The sequence below is a fragment of the Phoxinus phoxinus genome (assembly GCF_949152265.1).
Source record: "Phoxinus phoxinus genome assembly, chromosome: 17".
NCBI lineage: Eukaryota > Metazoa > Chordata > Actinopteri > Cypriniformes > Leuciscidae > Phoxinus > Phoxinus phoxinus.
Window position 1 is genome coordinate 12097805 of NC_136892.1, and position 13131 is coordinate 12110935.

At 43.8% G+C, this 13131-nt stretch overlaps 1 long non-coding RNA gene across 1 annotated transcript; it reads right to left on the minus strand.

Moving 5' to 3' along the window:
- Positions 1-2044: 2044 nt before the first annotated feature.
- On the minus strand, positions 2045-12752 carry LOC306984837. The gene is made up of 3 exons (XR_013794661.1): positions 12667-12752; positions 12512-12552; positions 2045-3544 (listed from the first exon to the last, which is right to left on the minus strand). It is a non-coding gene; the product is annotated as an uncharacterized lncRNA (long non-coding RNA).
- Between the last annotated feature and the right edge of the window lie 379 nt (positions 12753-13131).

A 13131-nucleotide genomic window follows, 5' to 3' on the forward strand; every position in this document is an offset into this window, starting at 1 on the left:
ATGTGGTGTTAAAAGCTGCATTCATAGTAACTAGAAAAGAACTAGAAAAATGCTAATAGTTTTAGATGGAGTTACTGCACGTCCTCTTTCCAAAAGAAAATACAGTAATCTTATATATCCATAATTGATAACGCTAGTTTAAAAGAAAGAAAAAGCATATAAAAAATATTAATAAACATAAACAAACATTCTCAGAAAGACTATTGTGCTTCAACTATAATAAAAAAAATTGAGACGGCATATAGTTGGTCAGATATGGCTGTTATAAGTGTGCCTTTGCCGATCTCTCTCTTCACAGGAGGCACAGAGATCATATTTGAGCTCAGGATGTGAAAGGAAATCTCAAAGCGCCTTAGGGCTAAAAGTATGTTGTGTTTTTCTTGGCCTCCACTTTCCACTTTTCTTTTTTTTCACCATAATTTCACAGATTCGAAACACTGAACTGGAGTGATTTGTTGCTTTCTGCTGCACGGTACGAAAATGACACAACATGTCAAAGCAATGAGAGTATGGTAGTTAATTCTGGGGGTTGGGGAACAGAGAAACCTTCCAACAACATTTTAATAATTAACCTATCAGAAACATGTGATATTTACAATAATGTAAGGCGGTTACAATAAAAGTGATTGGGAATGTTTTGTGTTTGGGTGACTTTTCCATGATCCTTTGAACTGTGAACTGGATGGATCTTGACACAGTTTAACCTTTTTGTGATCTAGTCAACCCTAGAGGATGTCATCATTTTCATATGTATTTAAAGAGGAAAACTTTTTTTCTGCATTTCCCCATGAAGTTAGAAAAGGGACTTAAGACAAGAGTAAATACTGGTGAATCATAAGTGGTTCACCTTAGTTTTCATATACTTAGTATTTAAGTCCAAAATACACAGACAGGTCTGAAAATAAATAAATGCACTGAAGGTTTATGCAACTTGAATTGCTGCTATATTACATATTTGACAATCATCCAAACCGCTTGAAATATGTAACTGCAACCAGTTACTTCAACTGAAAAGTGTAAAATTGACATTCTGTGAAATGTCAAAGTCATGAACCCCAAACAGACATGAAAAACTAATGAAGGAGTAAGATGTAATGCACTTGACCTTGGGAGTTAAGCTCACAAGAGGGTCAATTCATTCTGTCTGATTTCAAGATGGTTCACTGCTCTACTGCTTTAGAACCGAAGTATGGATAACTCTTTTTTTCAAAGCCACTAATTCTACTAAGAAAGCACTTCTGGCTTTGATGAGAGCCCTCAAAACTGAACTAGCTTTCTTCCTCTTATGTTCTTAACTTTTTTTAGTTTTTGCTTGGTGCTTGACATGGTGACTCATCTTTACCTCTCCGTTTGTAGGGATTGTGCTCTCTTGGTTTGTAATATGAGTTATCTTTAAGATTAGTAAGCAGAATCAGGTTGCCAAGTACAAATCAATTGAACCATCCAGCAAACTAACGCCTGAAGTGCCACAGGGTTCTGTGTTGGGCAATCTTTTAATTTTACAATGCAGCAAGCTGACACTGATTAGCTTTTGTAACATTATACTCTACCATTAAAAAAGTTTGGGGTCAGTAATATTTTATTTATTTATTTAAAGAAATTAATTTATTTAGCCAGGATGCATTAAATTAGTTACAAATTAATTAATTGTCCAGGCAACACTCATTTTTATGAGTTGACCTATAGCTGCTGAACAATGGCCACGTAAAAAAAAAAAAAAAGAAGATTTTTCGAAATCCTCCTAGGCTGTTTGTCAGATCGTCACCAAACTTTGCACACATCAGCTATAGACCATGGTGACCCATCTTGTGTGACAGTGAACTTCTCAAAACTGGAGACCATGGAGAACAAGTAATTATTTCTGAGTAAACGCTTAGTTTCATAAATGTATGATGCTTGGAAGGCTAACAGTGAATTCTAAACTATCAGCCATTTCAACCTAAACTATGGAGACTATGATATTAATGTTGTCCAGTAGAGGAAACCACAATATTTTAAGCTGTTTAATCTGTTTCCATCCCTTTTAGTGGAATAAATGCATTGATCTAGTTCATTTGAAGAACTATGGTGTACTGACAGTATAATTTTATGTAATTAGTGTACATAGAAATCTGTGAAATGCTCATTAATCATCAAATGTTTAACTTTTTTTTAGATCCCAATAAAACAAAATTTTCCACAAAAATATATTTTTAAAAGGAATATAAAAACATGTATTGTTGTGGTAAATAATTAAACAAACACTTGTGTGTTAAACTGTAAGAAAAAGGTTAGGAGGCAACACATATAGAAAAAATATAAAAATGAAAAGGGCCTTAAGATAAGTAGATAAACAATAAATATTTTGAGCTACAAATTATATCATTACATTCATTTGAAATTGTCCTGTGACATACTATGACATACATTTCATCTCAATTTAAATGTTGAATACACTACACATACTATGATCAATCCCTAGGTGCTGGAAACATTCCTGAGAGATTTTGAATTATTTTCCTCCATACTATCATTATAGCATCACAAAGTTGCTGCAGATTTTTCTGCTTTACATCCATGATGCAAATCTCCCGTTCCACCACATCCCAAAGATGCTCTATTGGATTGAGATCTGGTGACTGTATTTCAATCTTTCGCGGCAAGAAAATTTGCGGTTTTAATCTATCTGTCAAAACTGCACAATGAATAATTTATTTACATTATGTCTCCACTTTGTTTGTTATAATGAGAGGATCTGTGCACGTGCAAAACGTACAACTTGCTAAATATAAATATATTCAGTGTTTTGAGAGCTACTGAGCTACACCTCTGATTGGTCAACAGAAAATCCCTGTGATTGGCTACCAATATAAGCTATATAAAAACCAGATCGCTTTAATTTACTTACTTTTATGTTTTAACAATGTAAATTATATGTTATAGTAATATATTTCCATTAATCCTGCATGCAATGAATAAAAATATATTAGTTGCATTGACTTGACCAGGAAGCCAAGGTATGGCAATCACCATACCACCCAAGTGACACCCCTACCCGAAAGTTGGGGAGCATCTTGCAATGCAAATCTCAATTGCCAATGTGCATTGGCTTGTACTGTTACCACTGGAAGGTGATAGCTCTCGGACGAGATCCCAATTCATCAGTCGCTCTGACGTAACGGCGAACGTGACTGACTGATAGGGAACTGTTTTTAACCACAATAATCATTATGTCAATTGTCTTCTATCATTTCAGATTTTCCATGTGATAATTCTGGAAACAGAGGAATAGAACAGAACTAATAGATTTGACAGTAATATTTAAAAATGTCACAACAAAATATGACATCAGAGTGGACTGGCAAGAAAAAGTCAAATCTGCACTGCCAACTGGTTATGCAAGACAGAGAGTGATTGGACGTTGAAGAGAAGGGTGTGGCGTCTTCTGCTTCACTGGGGCATCAACTGATCGCACCCAGAATGCTGTAATGAAACAATCTTCCAGGATTGGATGGGTGGGGGAAAAGGGGGTCTTTCTGTTGATGCGTGATCCTCACTAAACAAACTGAGGAAAATAAAAAATATGTTATACCTTGCATTACAGAAAAGGGGGGTGAGTGGTCCCACTTTTCGACTTATGTCGTCCTTTAGGCACATAGAAATCAGAGGCAAAACTAATTTGCCTAATAATTTTTCAGGATGTCTGCTATTAACTAAAATTGTTGGGGTGTGTGTGGGGGGGTAGTAGTGGAGACATAGTATTTGAGCTGACTCACAAATGTGCTCGACTACAACAACTCATCCTCTTCTCAACATGGACTGTATGTTCCCGGGGTTTATTATGTAAATTTTAGGGTTGGTGAACTTTGAGCATTGTAGCTTTGTAGATGTTGTTTATGCTCAAACAGCAACATTACACACTAATTAAAATGAGAAAAGTTAAATCAAACTCAACCACCCCTTTAAAAAATGTGTTAGTATGTGTAGAAGTACACATTAAACAAGATTAATCAATGCTGAAAAGTGTTGTAACACACTTTATCAGGTTTTAACTTATGGATAGTTTTGACAAATAATGTATGTGGTTTTATACACATTTACCAACATATTAAAGAGTAATGTATAAGTCATACATTACTCTTTAATATGTTGGTAAATGTGTATAAAACCAGTGTAATATATGGTTTGGTCGTATATCATATATCGATATGGTCGTATGTTTGATACAAATTTGTTTTGACATAAAATGAATTGTATATGCTGTTCAACAAATGTATATGTAAAATTCAACAAAACAAAATAAAACATACTTATCACTTTTCTCATGTTCATCTCTCATATGCAGCTGTATATGATCAGTCCTTTATAGCTAATTGTTTGTTAGATTAAAGGTGACAACATTCACCCAGTGACAGCTGACTCGACTCTCATTTACACATATTTTTTTGCTTTGAAAACTGATCAAAGTTCAGTCTAAACTGTGTTCTTGATGTGTGCTGTGTACGTTTTGTTTTTAATGGCTGAATGGTGGGTTTATCTTGTTTTTAAGCCAGAGTTTGATAGCTGGCCTCAAAGCTTTCACAATGGCATGGCATAAAACGACAGAGAATGCAATCTTATCCGTGGTACATTTACTAATAATGGAAATGGTTTAAATTATAAAGCTTTTAACTTTTGGTTATTTGTGAGAGAAAAAAATCTTGCAGTAACATCTATAGAGTAGGGCATGATTTTTTTAATCGGTTTACAGAAAAATAACCTTTTGATTGCATGGTATTGCATCTGGTTCTCTGATTTCACATGATTTTACGGTGCAGCAAATCATCAACATCATTTATCAGCTAGACCAATATTAAACCACCAGACCTCTCCGCTCCACCCACTCATGTTGACAACTCAGTGTTAACTAATAATTGTTGCAAACTGGTACTATCAACCAAAAAAATTGTGCATTCCAGGAACTGGGCGTCGTTACACTACATCTTTATGCATCACTTTCTGCCAGGACGTTTACAAGCTTTTCCTAAATCACAGAAGTGACCTCGTTGTCTGGGTTAGCGATAACATAAGCCATCAGGCAAGTGTTATTTAAATAAACTCCTGATGTACTTACAAATGCCTCGTTTTATGAGTACAGAACCTATTTGTACTACTATAGAAGTTTGATACCATTCCGGGCATTATTGGTGGGGTAATTTACGAGATACAACCTTGGATCCATTAGCGCCTGCATTAAGCCATTCGGCTGATATCTATGGTGTTTGGCTCGAGGTCATGGTGCAAAGGACCCTAGGTTGAAAATAGCAGTCACTTCTCAGTTAAGCAATGTCTGGTCTTGTTCCTACCGAGCTACTCACTTGAGATTGTGATACTGTCGCCTGTACCTGTGATTCTCTCGCCTGTACCTGTGATACTCTTGCCTGTGATACTCTTACCTGTGATACTCTCGCCTGAACCTGTGATACTCTCGCCTGTGATACTCTAGCCTGTGATACTCTCGCCTGTGATACTCTCGCCTGTGATACTCTCGCCTGTGATACTCTCGCCTGTGATACTCTCGCCTGTGATACTCTCGCCTGTAATTCTCTTGCCTGTGATACTCTCGCCTGTGATACTCTCGCCTGGGATACTCTCGCCTGTGATACTCTTGCCTGTGATGCTCTTGCCTGTGATACTCTTGCCTGTGATACTCTCGCCTGTGATACTCTCGCCTGGGATACTCTCGCCTGGGATACTCTTGCCTGTGATGCTCTTGCCTGTGATACTCTCGCCTGTGATACTCTCGCCTGTGATACTCTCGCCTGTGATGCTCTTGCCTGTGATACTCTTGCCTGTATCTGTGATACTCTCGCCTGTGATGCTCTTGTCTGTGATACTCTCGCCTGTGATACTCTCGCCTGTGATACTCTCGCCTGTGATACTCTCGCCTGTATCTGTGATGCTCTTGCCTGTGATGCTCTTGCCTGTGATACTCTCGCCTGTGATACTCTCGCCTGTGATACTCTCGCCTGTGATACTCTCGCCTGTGATACTCTCGCCTGTATCTGTGATGCTCTTGCCTGTGATACTCTCGCCTGTGATACTCTCGCCTGTGATACTCTCGCCTGTGATACTCTCGCCTGTGATACTCTCGCCTGTGATACTCTCGTCTGTATCTGTGATGCTCTTGCCTGTGATGCTCTTGCCTGTGATACTCTCGCCTGTGATACTCTCGCCTGTGATACTCTCGCCTGTGATACTCTCGCCTGTGATACTCTCGCCTGTGATACTCTCGCCTGTGATACTCTCGCCTGTGATACTCTCGCCTGTGATACTCTCGCCTGTGATACTCTCGCCTGTGATACTCTCGCCTGTGATACTCTCGCCTGTTATACTCTTGCCTGTGATACTCTCGCCTGTGATGCTCTCGCCTGTGATACTCTCGCCTGTGATACTCTCGCCTGTTATACTCTTGCCTGTGATACTCTCGCCTGTGATACTCTCGCCTGTGATACTCTCGCCTGTGATACTCTTGCCTGTATCTGTGATACTCTCGCCTGTAATTCTCTTGCCTGTGATACTCTCGCCTGTGATACTCTTTGCTGTGATACTCTCGCCTGTCATACTCTCGCCTGTGATTCTCTTGCCTGGGATACTCTCGCCTGTGATACTCTTGCCTGTGATACTCTCGCCTGTGATACTCTCGCCTGTGATACTCTCGCCTGTGATAATCTTGCCTGTGCCTGTGCCTGTGATACTCTCGCCTGTGATGCTCTTGCCTGTGATACTCTCGCCTGTGATACTCTCGCCTGTGATAATCTTGCCTGTGCCTGTGCCTGTGATACTCTCGCCTGTACCGTACCTGTGATACTCTCGCCTGTACCGTACCTGTGATACTCTTGCTTGTGATGCTCTTGCCTGTGATACTCTCGCCTGTGATACTCTCGCCTGTGATACTCTTGCCTGTGATACTCTTGCCTGTGCCTGTGATACTCTCGCCTGTGATACTCTTGCCTGTGATACTCTTGCCTGTGATACTCTTGCCTGTGATACTCTTGCCTGTGATACTCTTGCCTGTGATACTTTCGCTCACTCTCGCCTGTGAAACTCTCACCTGGTATACTCTCGCCTGTGATACTCTCGCCTATGATACTCTCACCTGTGACACTCTCGCCTGTACCTGTAATACTTTTGCCTGTACCTGTGATACTCTCGCCTGAGCCTGTGATACTCTTGCCTGTGATAATCTTGCCTGTGATACTCTCGCCTGTACCTGTGATACTTTCGCCTGTGATACTCTCGCTCACTCTCGCCTGTGAAACTTTCACCTGTGATACTCTCGCTCACTCTCGCTTGTGAAACTTTTCACCTGTGATACTCTCGCGTGCTATACTCTCGCTCACTCTCGCCTGTACCTGTAATACTTTTGCCTGTACCTGTGATACTCTCGCCTGAGCCTGTGATACTCTTGCCTGTGATAATCTTGCCTGTGATACTCTCGCCTGTACCTGTGATACTTTCGCCTGTGATACTCTCGCTCACTTTCACCTGTGATACTCTCGCCTGTGATACTCTCGCTCACTCTCGCCTGTGAAACTCTCACCTGGTATACTCTCGCCTGTGATACTCTCGCCTGTGATACTCTCGCCTGTGATACTCTCGCCTATGATACTCTCGCCTGTGATACTCTCGCCTGGGATACTCTTGCCTGTGATGCTCTTGCCTGTGATACTCTCGCCTGTGATACTCTCGCCTGTGATACTCTCGCCTGTGATGCTCTTGCCTGTGATACTCTTGCCTGTATCTGTGATACTCTCGCCTGTGATGCTCTCGCCTGTGATACTCTCGCCTGTGATACTCTCGCCTGTATCTGTGATGCTCTTGCCTGTGATGCTCTTGCCTGTGATACTCTCGCCTGTGATACTCTTGCCTGTGATACTCTCGCCTGTGATACTCTCGCCTGTGATACTCTCGCCTGTATCTGTGATGCTCTTGCCTGTGATGCTCTTGCCTGTGATACTCTCGCCTGTGATACTCTCGCCTGTGATACTCTCGCCTGTGATACTCTCGCCTGTGATACTCTCGCCTGTATCTGTGATACTCTCGCCTGTGATACTCTCGCCTGTGATACTCTCGCCTGTATCTGTGATACTCTCGCCTGTATCTGTGATACTCTCGCCTGTGATACTCTCGCCTGTGATACTCTCGCCGGTGATACTCTCGCCGGTGATACTCTCGCCTGTGATACTCTCGCCTGTATCTGTGATACTCTCGCCTGTGATGCTCTCGCCTGTGATACTCTCGCCTGTGATACTCTCGCCTGTTATACTCTTGCCTGTGATACTCTCGCCTGTGATACTCTCGCCTGTATCTGTGATACTCTCGCCTGTAATTCTCTTGCCTGTGATACTCTCGCCTGTGATACTCTTTGCTGTGATACTCTCGCCTGTCATACTCTCGCCTGTGATTCTCTTGCCTGGGATACTCTCGCCTGTGATACTCTTGCCTGTGATACTCTCGCCTGTGATACTCTCGCCTGTGATACTCTCGCCTGTGATACTCTCGCCTGTGATACTCTCGCCTGTGATAATCTTGCCTGTGCCTGTGCCTGTGATACTCTCGCCTGTGATGCTCTTGCCTGTGATACTCTCGCCTGTGATACTCTCGCCTGTGATAATCTTGCCTGTGCCTGTGCCTGTGATACTCTCGCCTGTACCGTACCTGTGATACTCTCGCCTGTACCGTACCTGTGATACTCTTGCTTGTGATGCTCTTGCCTGTGATACTCTCGCCTGTGATACTCTTGCCTGTGATACTCTCGCCTGTGATACTCTTGCCTGTGATACTCTTGCCTGTGCCTGTGATACTCTTGCCTGTGATACTCTTGCCTGTGATACTCTTGCCTGTGATACTTTCGCTCACTCTCGCCTGTGAAACTCTCACCTGGTATACTCTCGCCTGTGATACTCTCGCCTATGATACTCTCACCTGTGACACTCTCGCCCGTACCTGTGATACTTTTGCCTGTACCTGTGATACTCTCGCCTGAGCCTGTGATACTCTTGCCTGTGATAATCTTGCCTGTGATACTCTCGCCTGTACCTGTGATACTTTCGCCTGTGATACTCTCGCTCACTCGCGCCTGTGAAACTTTCACCTGTGATACTCTCGCTCACTCTCGCTTGTGAAACTTTTCACCTGTGATACTCTCGCGTGCTATACTCTCGCTCACTCTCGCCTGTGAAACTTTCACCTGTGATACTCTCGCCTGTGATACTCTCGCTCACTCTCGCCTGTGAAACTCTCGCCTGTGATACTCTCGCCTGTGATACTCTCGCCTGTGATACTCTCGCCTGTGATACTCTCGCCTATGATACTCTCGCCTGTGATACTCTCGCCTGGGATATTCTTGCCTGTGATGCTCTTGCCTGTGATACTCTCGCCTGTGATACTCTCGCCTGTGATACTCTCGCCTGTGATGCTCTTGCCTGTGATACTCTTGCCTGTATCTGTGATACTCTCGCCTGTGATGCTCTTGTCTGTGATACTCTCGCCTGGGATACTCTCGCCTGTGATACTCTTGCCTGTGATACTCTCGCCTGTGATACTCTCGCCTGTGATACTCTCGCCTGTGATACTCTCGCCTGTGATACTCTCGCCTGTGATACTCTCGCCTGTGATACTCTCGCCTGTGATGCTCTTGCCTGTGATACTCTCGCCTGTGATACTCTCGCCTGTGATAATCTTGCCTGTGCCTGTGCCTGTGATACTCTCGCCTGTACCGTACCTGTGATACTCTCGCCTGTACCGTACCTGTGATACTCTTGCTTGTGATGCTCTTGCCTGTGATACTCTCGCCTGTGATACTCTCGCCTGTGATACTCTTGCCTGTGATACTCTCGCCTGTGATACTCTTGCCTGTGATACTCTTGCCTGTGCCTGTGATACTCTCGCCTGTGATACTCTTGCCTGTGATACTCTTGCCTGTGATACTCTTGCCTGTGATACTCTTGCCTGTGATACTCTTGCCTGTGATACTTTCGCTCACTCTCGCCTGTGAAACTCTCACCTGGTATACTCTCGCCTGTGATACTCTCGCCTATGATAATCTCACCTGTGACACTCTCGCCTGTACCTGTGATACTTTTGCCTGTACCTGTGATACTCTCGCCTGAGCCTGTGATACTCTTGCCTGTGATAATCTTGCCTGTGATACTCTCGCCTGTACCTGTGATACTTTCGCCTGTGATACTCTCGCTCACTCTCGCCTGTGAAACTTTCACCTGTGATACTCTCGCTCACTCTCGCTTGTGAAACTTTTCACCTGTGATACTCTCGCGTGCTATACTCTCGCTCACTCTCGCCTGTGAAACTTTCACCTGTGATACTCTCGCCTGTGATACTCTCGCTCACTCTCGCCTGTGAAACTCTCACCTGGTATACTCTCGCCTGTGATACTCTCGCCTGTGATACTCTCGCCTGTGATACTCTCGCCTATGATACTCTCGCCTATGATACTCTCGCCTGGGATACTCTTGCCTGTGATGCTCTTGCCTGTGATACTCTCACCTGTGATACTCTCGCCTGTGATACTCTCGCCTGTGATGCTCTTGCCTGTGATACTCTTGCCTGTATCTGTGATACTCTCGCCTGTGATGCTCTTGTCTGTGATACTCTCGCCTGTGATACTCTCGCCTGTGATACTCTCGCCTGTATCTGTGATGCTCTTGCCTGTGATGCTCTTGCCTGTGATACTCTCGCCTGTGATACTCTCGCCTGTGATACTCTCGCCTGTGATACTCTCGCCTGTGATACTCTCGCCTGTGATACTCTCGCCTGTATCTGTGATGCTCTTGCCTGTGATGCTCTTGCCTGTGATACTCTCGCCTGTGATACTCTCGCCTGTGATACTCTCGCCTGTGATACTCTCGCCTGTGATACTCTCGCCTGTATCTGTGATACTCTCGCCTGTGATACTCTCGCCTGTGATACTCTCGCCTGTGATACTCTCGCCTGTGATACTCTCGCCTGTATCTGTGATACTCTCGCCTGTGATACTCTCGCCTGTGATACTCTCGCCTGTGATACTCTCGCCTGTATTTGTGATACTCTCGCCTGTGATGCTCTCGCCTGTGATACTCTCGCCTGTGATACTCTCGCCTGTTATACTCTTGCCTGTGATACTCTCGCCTGTGATACTCTCGCCTGTGATACTCTTGCCTGTATCTGTGATACTCTCGCCTGTAATTCTCTTGCCTGTGATACTCTCGCCTGTGATACTCTTTGCTGTGATACTCTCGCCTGTCATACTCTCGCCTGTGATTCTCTTGCCTGGGATACTCTCGCCTGTGATACTCTTGCCTGTGATACTCTCGCCTGTGATACTCTCGCCTGTGATACTCTCGCCTGTGATACTCTCGCCTGTGATACTCTCGCCTGTGATAATCTTGCCTGTGCCTGTGCCTGTGATACTCTCGCCTGTGATAATCTTGCCTGTGCCTGTGCCTGTGATACTCTCGCCTGTGATGCTCTTGCCTGTGATACTCTCGCCTGTGATACTCTCGCCTGTGATAATCTTGCCTGTGCCTGTGCCTGTGATACTCTCGCCTGTACCGTACCTGTGATACTCTCGCCTGTACCGTACCTGTGATACTCTTGCTTGTGATGCTCTTGCCTGTGATACTCTCGCCTGTGATACTCTTGCCTGTGATACTCTCGCCTGTGATACTCTTGCCTGTGATACTCTTGCCTGTGCCTGTGATACTCTCGCCTGTGATACTCTTGCCTGTGATACTCTTGCCTGTGATACTCTTGCCTGTGATACTTTCGCTCACTCTCGCCTGTGAAACTCTCACCTGGTATACTCTCGCCTGTGATACTCTCGCCTATGATACTCTCGCCTATGACACTCTCGCCTGTACCTGTGATACTTTTGCCTGTACCTGTGATACTCTCGCCTGAGCCTGTGATACTCTTGCCTGTGATAATCTTGCCTGTGATACTCTCGCCTGTACCTGTGATACTTTCGCCTGTGATACTCTCGCTCACTCTCGCCTGTGAAACTTTCACCTGTGATACTCTCGCTCACTCTCGCTTGTGAAACTTTTCACCTGTGATACTCTCGCGTGCTATACTCTCGCTCACTCTCGCCTGTGAAACTTTCACCTGTGATACTCTCGCCTGTGATACTCTCGCTCACTCTCGCCTGTGAAACTCTCACCTGGTATACTCTCGCCTGTGATACTCTCGCCTGTGATACTCTCGCCTGTGATACTCTCGCCTGTGATACTCTCGCCTGTGATACTCTCGCCTGTGATACTCTCGCCTGTGATACTCTCACCTGTGATACTATCGCTCACTCTCGCCTGTGAAACTCTCACCTGGTATACTCTCGCCTGTGATACTCTCGCCTATGATACTCTTGCCTGTGATACTCTTGCCTGTGATACTCTCGCCTGTGAAACTCTCACCTGTGATACTCTCACCTGTGATACTCTCACTCACTCTCACCTGTGATACTCTCGCCTGTGATATTCTCTCCTGTGATACTCACCAAAATCCTCTTCAGCCAGCCAGCTTGCACCAGTCCAGCACCTGCACAAATAAATACTTTTATTCTCAGCTAAGTTTTGAGACTGTTGTATTTACAAAAGACTTACCTGCTTTCATTGGTTGTTTCCTGTTCAAACATCCTGTTTTGGAAGTTACCTGTTTGTTCTCCTTCTGTTCGCTGACAAGTATGATTGGAAGCATTCACATAAACTTTTCTTTTCTTTTTTGCGACTCGCCTGAAACTGATATAAAGTAGCATTTGTCAGAAACGTTAAGCTAATGGGACACATCTGGTTTAATATTAGGTCAATAGTAAATCAGAAAAACTTTAAATTAACTCATTGGAACAATACTTTTTTCAGAACTCCAAAACATACATTTCACTGCAGTTTCCATTAATGTCTTTCTCATACACTACAGTAATGGGCAGATTATCAATTAATAACAACTTGTTTTCAAGATATACCTTGCTCACCTTATGATCTCACACAGACATATGTTCAAGTGTTTGCTTTTCCAATAAGTTCGTTTTTAGTTAGTTATTTGATGCTACAAAAACAGGGTGTAACATCATGATTGACAGCTTTGCTTGCCGTTGAGTCTGCAGGAGTGTCGACGGGA